The sequence below is a fragment of the Crinia signifera genome, chromosome 4 (genome assembly GCF_055691185.1).
Source record: "Crinia signifera chromosome 4, ASM5569118v1, whole genome shotgun sequence".
In the NCBI taxonomy this organism is placed as follows: Eukaryota; Metazoa; Chordata; class Amphibia; order Anura; family Myobatrachidae; genus Crinia; species Crinia signifera.
Genome location: NC_139220.1, coordinates 212478458 through 212491820, shown reverse-complemented (window position 1 = coordinate 212491820; position 13363 = coordinate 212478458). Strand labels below are relative to the sequence as shown.

Below are 13363 nucleotides of genomic sequence, written 5' to 3'. Positions count from 1 at the left end.
TCTGCTATGGGGGGTTACACGTTTGTTGCCAGGGGGATTTACTGTATATGCTTGTTGTCCAGGCAAGGGGGGTTTGCATGCTTGTTGCCAAAAAGGACTTACATGCTTGTTGCCAAGGGGTCTTACTTGCTCATTGCCAAAGGGTCTTACTTTCTCTTTGCCATGGGTCTTACATGTTCATTGCCAGGATGGGGAGGGGGTAAATGTTTGTTGCCGTGGGGGTTCCTTTCAAACAGTGTGCCAGCGCTACCAGCGCAATCAGTGTGCCTAGAGCTACCAGCGCAATCTGCACTTCTAGGTAGCTCTGGGCACACTGCTCTCCTCCGACAGACACTAGAGGTATGGCAGTACCTCTAGTGTCTCCCATTTTGGGAGGGGCCGTTGATTTACAGGACTGTGTGTTGCAGGTTGAAGGATGGGAAGCAATGTGTTGCAAGCTGAAGGTGGTGCCAGCAGCGGGGGTGTGCTGGCCATTAGGCGGTGCCTGGGCACCCCCAGCATGCCTATGTGCACATTGTTAAGGATATAGTGCATACACACTAGACAATATGCACAAAAACATCATTAATGCTATTATTATAATGCATATGGTTAGAGAAATTGTCTACTGCGTACCCAGCTTTAGGTGTAAAAACAATTAAAATCACTAATGCAGTAGAGCAAACTGTGCGTTCCGAAATAGAAATGTCACAGATCCCTTAGGAGAGTCTAAGTGTATCCTCGAATGCTATATGTGAGCCTGAGCTTTGTGATTCTGTACTTACAGAGTACCTACCTTACACCATTCCTGATCCCTCTGTAAATGTGAGGATAAGTGTCAGAAGTATAGCTGATGACATATAAATTGAGGATGCCACTGAGGAAGTGCAAGAGGATGAGAGGAATATTTGTATAGGTGATTTCGGCACTAATGAGGATGCTTGCTGTGGATGAATCTTTTTTGTGTACGTCAGGCACCAATAGGATCAGCTCATGGCCATGATAAGAGGAAGGCCATTGTCATGCCTGGTCATGGGGGGATCCGGATTATAGGTTTTACAGTGTTTAGATCAACAGTTAATAGGTTTACATGCACTAGGTTGACATTGACAAAAAGGTTGACGTGCACTAGGTAGACAATGAAAAAATGTTGACACAAGCAAAATGTCAATATGGTCATGGTCTACACATGAAACGGTCAACGTGATTTTTTTTCATTATCATTTTTTGGTACTTTCTCATACTTTAAAATCAACATGGACTCCGATTGGAAAAGCAAATGGAGTAAGGGTACACACTACAATAATTTTGGGGTCCACATGCTTAGAAGCATACCACTGATAACCTCTTAAAAAAACTAAGGGATGTTTTTCCAAAATGGTTTATGCCACAGAATTTGTGATTTCTGATAACACCACAAATATTAAAAGCATTGATGCAGGGTGAATTCCAACAAGTCCTATGTTTTTCTCACAAAATCAACTTGTTGGTACACGGTTTTTAAAAATGACAAGGACATGCATGAGATGCTGTCTGCAACCCATAAAATTTTGGAACATTTTGGGCATTCAGTCAAAGCATGCAGGCGATTGAAGGATCTGTAATACGAGAAAAAGCGCAGTTTCCCTGCCACTAACTGAAGCAAAAGGTTAAAGCCAGGTGAAATTCCATCCTTTATAGGCTTCAGCGGATGGAGGACCAGCAAAAGCCATCCATAGCTATATAATAAACCATGCTTTTGGGAGAGGATGGGTAGTGTACATTGGTCCAACACAGTGGAGAATACCTTCTGGAGCATGTTCCTGCGACCAGCGATCACCACAGGGGCAAAAACGGGAGCGCGCATCCGGCGATATATCGCCGGTGCACACTCCCATTGCGGGCAATATGGTCGCTCAGCGACCATATTTCCCACGATTTTGCACTAAATCGCCCCCGTGTGTACGCACCTTAGTAATATTTGGAAATCAGATCACTACATTTTGACGACAGTGCTCGATCCTAGGTTAAAGTCAAAAGTGATGTCTTTCCAACTGACCTAGATCTTAAGAGATGCTAAAAGCTCCTGGTGAGCAAGCTGGCAGCTCAAGTGGTACACAACACCACAACACCACAACAACATCTCCTTCAGTTTCTACTGCAGCTACCAGGGGGGAAAAAAGTAAACTTTCCAGAGTTAACACAACATTTTGACATCTGGCTGGGTCCAAACAAATTGCCTAAAATTAGTCAAACCTCTATCATATCTACATCTAATATGGTCACCATCCCAAAAAAAAAGTGAAAGATTGCTTTCATAATATCATAAGAACAGGCATGTCACAGAGTCGCTTTGATAACTGAAAGAAAAAAAATGCAATTTGTAGACCCTTGTACAAACTGGCTTTGTATTACTTAATCTTTTTAGCCTAGAGTGTGCACTCTAAAACAGGTTTTAGCACAACCCAGAAACTTACCAACAAATTCCACGAGGAAGGCTTTTACTGGCAATTACCTCAAAGTGCAGAGACTTCTGTAATTGTGGATTCCAGCAGAATGAATTTATATAGTTATGGTATAAAACATAGACTTACTAATGGTTGACAGTCACAAGGTCGACAGGGTCAAAAAGGTCGACATGGTTAAAAGGTCGACATGAAAAGGTTCACATGGTCAAAAGGTCGACATGGGAAAAGGTCAACATGAGTTTTTAATGTTTTTAGGGTGCCTATGTTGATCGACATGGACACTGTCTAAGTGTACCGCGTCCGCTCGCCATGCTACGAGCTCGGTCTCCCTCCACGCCCTAGTGGATGGTAGGGCATGAAATAACGCCTGTCCTGTCGGCACATGTCGGCTGATAATTTGGAAAAAAATGCATGTCTATATTTTTTATGTCGACCTTTTTCATGTCGATCTTTTGACCATGTTGACCTTTAGACCCTGTCAACCTATTGTGTGTCAACTTTTAAACTCTGTTGAACTTTTGACTGTCTACCTTTTGACCCTGTCGACCTTTTGACTGTCGACCATTAGTGGTCGACCATATGACTGTCTATCATGAGTCAGTCTATGATCAGTCCAGATACCAATTGATATTGAGTGAGTATGATGTACATAGCAACATCACATGTGAAGTAGAATACACATCTTAGTAAACTTCCCCCATATGTTTATTTTGAAAAGTAAATGCCACCAGAGATGAATAATTTAATGAAATAATTAGATTTACTCATTTAGATTGATTACAATCTAACCTTCACCAAATAGGAAAATTAAATAGTGTTAAATAAATCAAAAACACCTCGGGCTAGAAAACCTAATTGACATTTATTGCAAGTTGCTAATTCTCAATGGTTTTGACCTCAATCTTTACATGTAATATTATTGCAAATTGAACTTTTAGAACCAAAAGCACAGAGAACCAGTAGCTTATTTTTCACAAGTAACCTAGACACCTGCCTGGGGCCAAGCAGGTCCCAAGCGGCCCCATAAAGATATCTTGGATGTCCAAAACATTTCCAGAGGAGCATTTGTGACAACCTGGTGACTTTATGACATCACGTGGACCTGCCCACACTTTAAAGGTCCCTTTGATCTTCTCTGATTGGACACAAATATGTGGTTTCATCCACTGTTTGCAGGCAGCTCAGTTGAAATGTGACACAGGCAATAAACCGGCTTCCAAAAGAGTGCCTAATTTAGATTATGACGCACTGCTAATATTCACACAGCTGAGCATTTATTGGTAGCCTGTAGACAAGGGACTCTATCGATGCCAAATGCAATCAGCAGCAAAAATATAGTGCTATGGATTGTTTGAAGGAAGCGGGTCCAAATCTCTATCTTGTCTAGATCTCATGCTAATGAGGCAATGACGTGGGTGTGGGGGGCAGGCAGTTGACCTCACTGGATGTCAGCTTCCCACTCATTTCCTTCCCAGCATGCACACATATGTAAGGTTGTTTAGAGCAACCTTACATATGAATGCACCACCCACATCTTTCGATGGTTGGCGACCATCAAAAGATGTGAGTGGATCCCACATCCTTCACATGCCCGGCATGTGAGTCTTGCAAAAAATGGAAAAAAGTCCGGGTATTCTCTAGCGCTCCTTAATCCCTCTGCCGCAGTTGTTCTCAATGGTGTTTCAATCTCAACAACACCCCAATAAGTACAAAAGTTTACAAGTGAGATGAGAACCGTTCTGCAGCGCTCAACAATATGCATCAATTTACTGGAAATCCCAAATAAAGGCGGTCCACTCCTCAATTTCAAGGAAAAAATAACTGAATGCTTTATTAAATAAAACGTCACATAAAAAGAAGGAATTTCCTTAAAAAGTCACACAAAACAGTCTAAAAAGTATATATAAAATAAAAAAAGAAGGGGGTTCACTCTCTTCTTTGCATGGGAGAGAATTTTTTTTTTTTTAAAGGTAGCTCACCAGATTCTTGGAGACGTAAGTATCCCTGTAAAATCCAGGCTGCACTATAGGTCATATGGTGGGTACACCTATCTAGGTGTATGGGGTGCTTCAGGGCTGAGAGACCGTTCTGCCACTTCGGTTAACTCCCTAGTCCTTATGGTTTCCCCAGGTCTCAACGGATATCCACCAGGACTTGTGGTGTAGCGCCTTAAGTTCTGGAAGCCGCACTGCCACTACGGTTACTCCCTTCTCCTTCTGCGTTCACCTATAGATCTTTAATGTGCAGTGAGTCTGGACGGGTACTTTCAGGACAAAGAGACCGTACTGCCACTTGGGTCCTAAGTCCTTACTATTTCCCCAATGGGATCCCCGGTGTTCGGTATAGCATGAATTGGAGGGCCGCACTGCCACTGCGGTTTTTTCCCTTTACGTGGTTCACCGTCCCGGGTCCCGTTTAAAGAGTATCCGGCTTAGATGTAAACGTCGGAACACTCCTCCGCCTCTGCTGCCTGCGCTCGCAGCGTCTGGCGGGCACACAGGTCCAAAGTTCTTGGCTGGATACTGTGTGATAAATACCGGGAACTTTAGTCTGTTTGGAGTCTGGTCTCTCTCCTTCTCCCCACGAACAATATCCTCCAGCTGCTCATCAACGCCTTTCTACCAATTAAGGTCTTTGTCAAGGTGCAGCTGGAGGACACAGCTCCTGATTATTTATACGTCTCCAAGGATCTGAGATATACATGTTCCAGGTCACTTTTACACACATACCTGGGTTCTCTTAAAGATACAGTCCCTATATATCTCTTAAAGTTGTACAAACATAAAAAATAACATGAAAAACTTTTTATACACAAAATGTCAATGAAAGTTAGTCAACATCAATGTAAAAGTTATGTATAACAAATGGGAATTTTTCATAATGTATTGGGTCTTACACATAAAATACAGGGATTAGTATGTTTTTACAAAAAACACTTTACTTCGAACTCCCCGTTTAAGCCTTTAGGGCTCAGGGTATCTAACTCATAAATCCAGCGCATCTCGGCACGTGCTAAATCTCCTTTTTTATCTCCAGTTCTCCAGTTACCTTTTATATGATCAATAATTTTAAAACTTCTCATATGATTCACTGAGCACTGGTGCTCTGTTTTGAAATGCGCTGACATGTTATGAGTTTCTAATCCCTTTTTTATGTTATTCATATGTTTCCTTATTCTGATTTTGAATTGTCGGCTTGTCCTTCCGACATACTGCTTACCGCAGGAGCACTCGATAAGATATACAACATCTTGACTATTGCAGGTTACAAAATGCTCAATTTTATACTCTTTGCCCGTTACATTTGATTTGAAATTTTCAATTTTATTATTTCCCATACTTTTACATTGTTTACACCCCATACAAGTCCCGCAGCAGAAAAAAACTTTTGTTTTGATTCTGGTGTTCACTGTTGATTTCGGGGTTATAGCACTTCTTACCACCCAATTGGCATGTGAGTCTTGCTTGCGAATGGGTGGCGCCAGCAAATCATTCGCAAAGTGGGGTTTGGTGGACTTACAAGGCTGCATATTTGCGGCCTTGCGAATCAACCAGAATAACTACCTACTGACACTATACGGACCTCACACATAAAAACTCTGCTCACTGACACTACACCATGAGGGGAGGAATAGTTGGAGGAGGAATGATGAGAAAGAGGAATGTGGAGGAGGAGGAAGTTGTTGGGTCTCTACCTGGCATAATGTTCACCAAAAGGCATTACATGATGGAGTTGATCCTATTAACCCCTTCAGTGGTAGTTTCAAGAATTTTCCGGGCTATGCTCCATTGCCCAGCCTGGCAAACCCGGAAAATTCTCAGGAATGCCACTTTCTGCGCTTCTTAATGTCAGGCAGCACTGCTAAGCTGAGTGCTGAGCTCTGCTTCAGCTGCTGCCCGGCTCCAGCTGCCCAGCCCGCTTCCTTCCCCTCCTTCCCCTGGCTGTGTGCGGTGTGACCTTGCTAACGTCATGCCGCACACAGCTGGGTTGACGGGGCAGGACCAGGCAGCTGCTGATGTAGTGCTCAGCGGCGCTGCCCAGCCCCTGGAAACACAGTGGTGGGGGTATTTTTAGGGAGCTCTCCCAGAACAAATGAGCCCAGTGGGGAACGTTCCCTAGAAAAAAAAATCCCCACCACTAAAGGGGTTAAAGGTGCAAGGTGTGAGGAGCTGTTCTGATGGTGTTTAAAAGCAGGCAAAGGCACTCAATCTTGTACCCTTAACTGGTTAGTTTCAGTCCAAATTTGCTATTCTGGCCCCCATAAGTAATTTTCACCAGTGAAATCATCGGGGCTTGTAGGATTAACCCCTTAGAGTCTAAAAGTAAATAAAAATATGTCCACATGATTCAAATCTTCCTAAATCCCCTATGAAAAAAGCCACATAAAGTACAGTGCAATATTATTTGGATAGAAAATAGGCACTTAGGTGTCACTCACATATCTCTAGTGGTTTATTTATCAAAACCTGATGGATTTGTTCACCTCCCTCAAATGCTTCTATGATCTGGGAATAGAAAAAAAGAGGATGTAATGTAATGAAGTAGCCACTTAACAGTAATAACCCATGCAAAGGCTCTCTATTGAACTGTAATTCATGGAACTGCAAAAGTGTAGTGTCTGTGTGTGTTACAAAAAACAGCAATACTCAACTCATAAAATCCTGTAATGCAAAGTAGGACTAATAGTGTAGTGTTTGCTGAATAAGTATTTTGGGCCAAATTGCGCTCTCAGATCCGAGGTTGTTGAAGGACCTATCTGTAGATGTTAACAGTGTGTTCTCCATTAGTCACACCATAGCCCCTGACCAAAAAATAATAATTTTGTAACACTTTCCTTGGTACTTGTTTCCTAGCACGCCGCCCATCGCATACCATCGCATACCATCGCATGCCTTAATTAGTGTTATGCGATGGGACCCGATTTTCGGGTCCTAAGAGCCGCACTGTACAATTTTAAAATCGCATCGCATGCCATTAAAATGGCATGCGATGCGATTGATGCGATAAAAACGATGATTTAATTGTACATGCACCCTGATGGGTGATTAGTATGTTATATGCACCCCCATTGTTAACTCCACCGCCACTATTAACGCCAACTCGAAGTGTGGCGAGCGCAGAGAGCCGGCGAGGGGTGGCGGTACGCACCCTCCGACCTTTTCATACCCCCGCTATCCACGTCGGCGCGGAGTTGATTTTATAGAGCCCAAAGCGTGGCGAGCGGACGCGGAATACATGGAAGTTATCCGCGTACCCTCGCGGGGCTCACCACACTATATAAAATCAACTCCATGCTGACGTGGTTAGTGGGGGTACGAAAAGGTCGGAGGACGCATACCGCCACCCCTCGCCAGCTCGCTGGGCTCGCCACGCTTCGGGTTGGCATTAATAGTGGCGGTGGCGTTAAGAATGGGGGTGCATATAACATACTAATCACCCATCAGGGTGCATGTACAATTAAATCATCGTTTTAATCGCATCGCATGAGATGCAATGCGATCGATGCGATCAAAACGATGTAATAAGATTAACATCGTGGGCGCCGTGCTAGGAAACAAGTACCCTTTCCTTTTTCAAGTAGTATTTAGTAGTGCACAATTTTTTAAAGTGGTTACTGTGGTTACAGTATTGCAATAGATCAGTGGTTCCCAACCCTGGTCCTCAAGTACCCCCAACAGTACACGTTTTCCAGGTCACCCGCAGGTGCACAGATTATTCAGGCACATTTTAAAAGATCCGCAGGTGGAGCTAATTATTTCACTGATTCTGTGTGGAGACCTGGAAAATGTGCACTGTTGGGGGTACTTGAGGACCAGGGTTGGGAACCACTGCAATAGAGAATACTGCATGCTGACAGGGGAAGGTTGTAAGGCATCTTGCAGCATTTTATTCATGTATTCATTATAACATGCTTTATAATCAAAGTGCTTTAGTTACCATTGTAACTGTCTGCATAATGATGCTGACATTATCTCTTCATGATATTTACAAAAAATATTGATTATCAATAATAGATATGTATTCCTGCTACCCCTCTCAATCAGCCAGACATGTTTAATGAGCAGCATTCAAGTTATGAATTGTGGTGGGTTTTGAACCGAGTGGCTTTTTGCTTCGTTTGTGACATTGCTCATGTTTTTAATCCTCTATTTGAAAAAAACATTTGGGTTTACCCAAATATTTATACAAGTACATTCCACTGAGTATATAACTGATATAGTTGTACAATTGATAAATAGTTTTATTTAAATCCTTCTGGAATTAAGCTGATTGAAAAGACATTTTCTTTTAGAGCATTCTGTAAGTATTTCCACATTACAGTGACCACATTTGAAACATATAACAGATTTATTGTAGAAGTTATTAGCACTGCCATTTTCTGGTTCCCTAACCATTATGTTATTGGAGGAAGGGGGTATCCTATTAGCAACAGTAGTTCACCACTGCTAATAGGTTCCCCAGGGGCTATCCTATTAGCTCTTATACCAGCATCCTTTCCCTCCAATACTCAATGATATCGAGTATTATGCTTCACAAACCTGAGGTCCCAATGAGCAGCCACCGGACTGAGCCCATGTGTTTTTACCAAATAGCGGGTCCATTTTCAGTCAATCAAAATGGGTGCTTATTGGATACCGTGATAATGACAGTTGGTCATCAAATGTGATATCTGGACATCTTTATTGGCTGAAACGACATCAGGGCTAATAGCATATTAGCCAAAGTATGAATTAATATTGTGAAACTCAAGTTATACTTACTTAAGATTATGATTTTCCATTTAGATTTTAGAAGAATACAGAATGTTCTGATTGTGGAAGTGGCTATATGGTTATATACAGTAGACAACAATCATGGCATATTCAAATTTACAGGGTCAATTTTAGGTGATTACAAATTAATCAAACATTCAAATATTTCAGGTGACTACCCATTATGGTAATGTACTGAAATATTTTTTTGTTTTTTTCCAACAGAAATTTATTCCTACCTAGAGTACCACATAATGTGAGGAGAAGCAGGTGGATACTTTTATGAAATGTTGAGCTACACCATGAGGGCTACCAGAATCCCTCAGCCACATGGAATAATTGATTGGCCAGCAACTGAAGTCAACCTGAAACAAGGACATTTGTTGAGGTATAGTGTACTCATTCGATTACACAATTACATTTCTATTCATACAAACATGTTAAGAACATATGTAGAAAAAAATATTGTTCTTTTATAACTTTGAAAATAATATATTTAATAATACTCTATTTTCATTGCATTATTTTTTTTAAGAAATATTTTTTATTTTTCATAAATTATGCAAAATTATGAAGTACAATTGCAGTAAGATACATATACAGATTTTTACAGTGCGTATATTTCTGCTTAACTTAATGTATCTCATCGGAGTGAATATTATAAATATAAATATTATTCCTATAAACTATTAAACATAAAAGGGAAAAAAGGGAAGGGAGTATTAGAATGGGGAGAAGACAGGACACAACTTTAAAGCCTTTAAGATTTTTTGGTCTAAGTATGTTATTTATTTTTTAAACAATTAAAATAAAGGCTGAAGAAAGATATTTTCTTATGGGGTTCTTGAAAATTGTCTGATTGAAAACCATGGGGTCAATTCAAAAAGTTTATAAATGTATTTTTGTGTATCTTCATCTAGACCAGCCATGTCAAACTCGCGTCCCGCGGGCCGCATGCGGCCCCGGCCACCTACTTTTGTGGCCTGCAGGATCAAGGGCAAAGCCTTTTTCCAAACGCTGAAGCCAGGATAGGCTTCAGAAGAAAATGTGCGGTAATACTTTCGGCTTTTTCTCTGTCAGAATGTGAAGTTTGGCTTATTTTCTGTGTCAAAATTTCAATTTAGGCTTATTCTCTGTGTCAAATTGTGAATTTGAATGCTTAACCCCTTCACGACATATGACGTATATATACGTCATATGTCGGTTGCGGGGGAATCAAGCCAGCTCACGGAGTGAGCTGGCTTGAACGAGAGCAGGTAATGGCTGTATATTACAGCCAGGTCCCTGCTCTCACGGCCACGAGCGGCGAGTTCGCCGATCGTGGCCGTTTAACCCTTTAAGCACCGCGGGCAAAGCGCCCGCAGTGCTTAAATAGCTGATCGGAGGGGGGGCGCCCCCCTCCGGCGCCGATCGGGGCCCCCCGCAGCGAGATCGGAGGGTGCCGATCGGTTGCCATGGTAGCCAGGGGTCTAATGTAGACCCCTGTGCTCGCCGTGTATGCATACCTATTACATCCTGCCTCAGCCAGGATGTAATAGGAAGTGCATAAAATCACTACGTTCAGCCATAGAGCTCTATGGCTGAACCTAGTACAGGCGATCGCGCCCCCTAGTGGTCAAGTACACTAGGGGGCCTTGTAGTAAAAGTAAAAAAAAAAAAAAAAGTTTAAAAATAAAAAAAAAATAAAAAAATATTAAAAGTTCAAATCACCCCCCTTTCCCCATTTCCCAAATAAAAATAAATAAAAAATAAACATATTTGGTATCGCCGCGTTCCTAAAAGTCCGATCTATTAAAATATAACATTAGTTATCCCGCACGGTTAAAGGCGTAAACGGAAAATAATCCCCAACGCCAAAACTACGTTTTTTGGTCGCATCGCCTACCCAAAAAAAAAATAGCTAAAAGAGATCAGAAAGTCGCCCATATCCCATAATGGTATTAATTAAAAAGTACACTTCAGCCCGCAAAAAATGAGCCCTCACCCAGGTCCGTAGGTGGAAAAATAAAAAAGTTATAAGCCGCAGAACATGGCGACGCGACGCAAATTCGAAAAACCGTAACATATTCTATTTTTTTTTTTTAGTCGTAAAACGTAACGAAAACTATATAAGTTTGGTATCACCGGAATCGTAACGACCCATAGAATAAAGATAACCCATCATTTTAAACGAAATATGAACTCCAAAAAAAACGTAACCAGCGCAAAATTGTGGAATTGCGTTTTTTTTTCTTTTTACCCCACATTGAATTATTTCCTGATTCCCCAGAATATTATACGGTATAGTAAATGGTACCATTAAAAAGTACAACTTGTCCCGCAAAAAAAAAGCCCTCATGTGTCTATATAGCCGGAAAATTAAAAAAGTTACGCTTATTTGAACGCAAGGAGGAAAAAAAAAAAAAATTACCTTAAAAGGCAATGTCGTGAAGGGGTTAATAGACACTGATAATATAGGCAACAATGGGTATATAGGACTCTTTTTTTTTTTTTGCGGCCCACACAAGACTTAGACCTTGATTATTCGGCCCAGTTGGATTTTGAGTTTGACATGCCTGATCTAGACTATCAATGTATTTTTCCCACTTTTTAGCAAATTTCTGTATTCCTTGTACCACATCAGGAAGTGTTGCTCTTCGTTCAAAATACTAGATCTTAAGTAACATATTTTTAACTGCAGATAATTAAGTTGCACTCTTTTTTATCCAATGTATGAGGATTTGTTACTAATATGATGGTTATTACTGAACTAATCCTCTTCTTTGCTGGGAAGTGGTTCCAATCTTTAAAATCGAGAAATAAACAAACATGCATTTGGTTGTTTGCTTATTTTTATGTTAAATGTTTTATTGATATACAGTAATCTATCACGCTGTACCAGAATTTAGAAACTTTATCGCAAGACCAAAAATTATGAAATAAATCTGCCTTATTTATATTACATTTAATACAGTTCATAACAATACATTATTTTGCAATTTGTTGGGTACAGCAAAGAGTGGTATTCAATGTTCTGACGGCAAGCTATCGGCACAAAGTGCTGATAGCTTGCCAACAGGGTATTCAATGAATCTGGTTCACACAGCGAGTTTGGCCACAGCGAGACTCCCCACAAAATGCGGCAGACTCGCTACATTTGTGGCGAACCTCGTCGTTTAAAAGGATCCTTGTTGGACTCTCACGGCGAGGATTTGGCTCTTACATTGAATATGGCGAGGGGGTTTGAGGGCAAGGATGGCTTCTTTTCCTCGGCATACAAACCCCCTCGCTGGCAGCAATGAATACTAACTGCAATATCACATAATAGTATATTTTATGTGTATTTAAGCTACAGTAATTAAATAATGTAGCTTTAACAATTGGTGTGTATTTTCTCCACTGGGGAGCTCTATTGGATTGCAGTACAGACAGTGTAATGGTTAGCATTACTGCCTCACAGCGCTGAGGTCATGGGTTCCATTCCCACCATGGCCCCAACTGTGTGGAGTTTGTATATTCTCTCCGTTTTTGCATGGGTTTCCTCCGGGTGCGGTTCCTCCATCCAAAAATTATACTGGTAAGTTTATTGGATCCCAATAAAATAACCCTAGAATGAATGAGATATAGGGAATATAGATTGTAAGCTCCACTGGGGCAGGGACTGATGTGAATGTTCAAATATTCTCTGTAAAGAGCTGCAGAATATGTGTGCTCTATGTAATAAACGGTTAATAAATAAATAATGAGATCATTAATATGAAGCAGTTATTCACAAATCCATTCACTGGTGGATATTTTGGTCAATTCTGTAAACTAGGTTACTTGTCTATACCTTCTTCTCAGTTACCAGAGGATGTCTTCTCCAAATTCTTGATTTATATATGATGGGACCAGGAAAAGACATTGAAAATAAAACAAAAAAGACCAGTAGTGCAGAGAACCTATAACATAAAAGGATATTTAATAATACAATGCACTTGAATGATAAAAACATATACATAGCATATGAAGCAACCCATTGGCTCCTCTGTGACATTAATACTACAACAAGAAATGTAAGAGAAGAGTCCTGGACACAGGGCTAGTTTTCAGGTACATTCGGCAGATTCAAAGAAGGGGTGCCAGTGTGTTCATAAAATAGCTCCACATGAAGGGTTTTGGAATGATTTTTTAAAAGCCAATGTGGCCAGGAAGGCTTTTAATGCC

General features: G+C 41.0%; 1 protein-coding gene across 8 annotated transcripts in view; it reads left to right on the top strand.

The window, feature by feature from the left end:
- Nucleotides 1-13363, top strand: part of LOC146072531 (proto-oncogene Mas-like) — a 156957-nt gene that overhangs the window by 123560 nt on the left and 20034 nt on the right. For 5 of the 8 annotated variants that reach the window (XM_083179750.1, XM_083179751.1, XM_083179749.1 and 2 more), the window contains one exon: nucleotides 9404-9566. The exons of the other annotated variants lie outside the window; for them this stretch is intronic. The gene's annotated coding sequence lies outside the window, so the exon portion shown is untranslated. The remainder of the gene's footprint in view (nucleotides 1-9403; nucleotides 9567-13363) is intronic. 8 annotated transcript variants of the gene reach the window in all.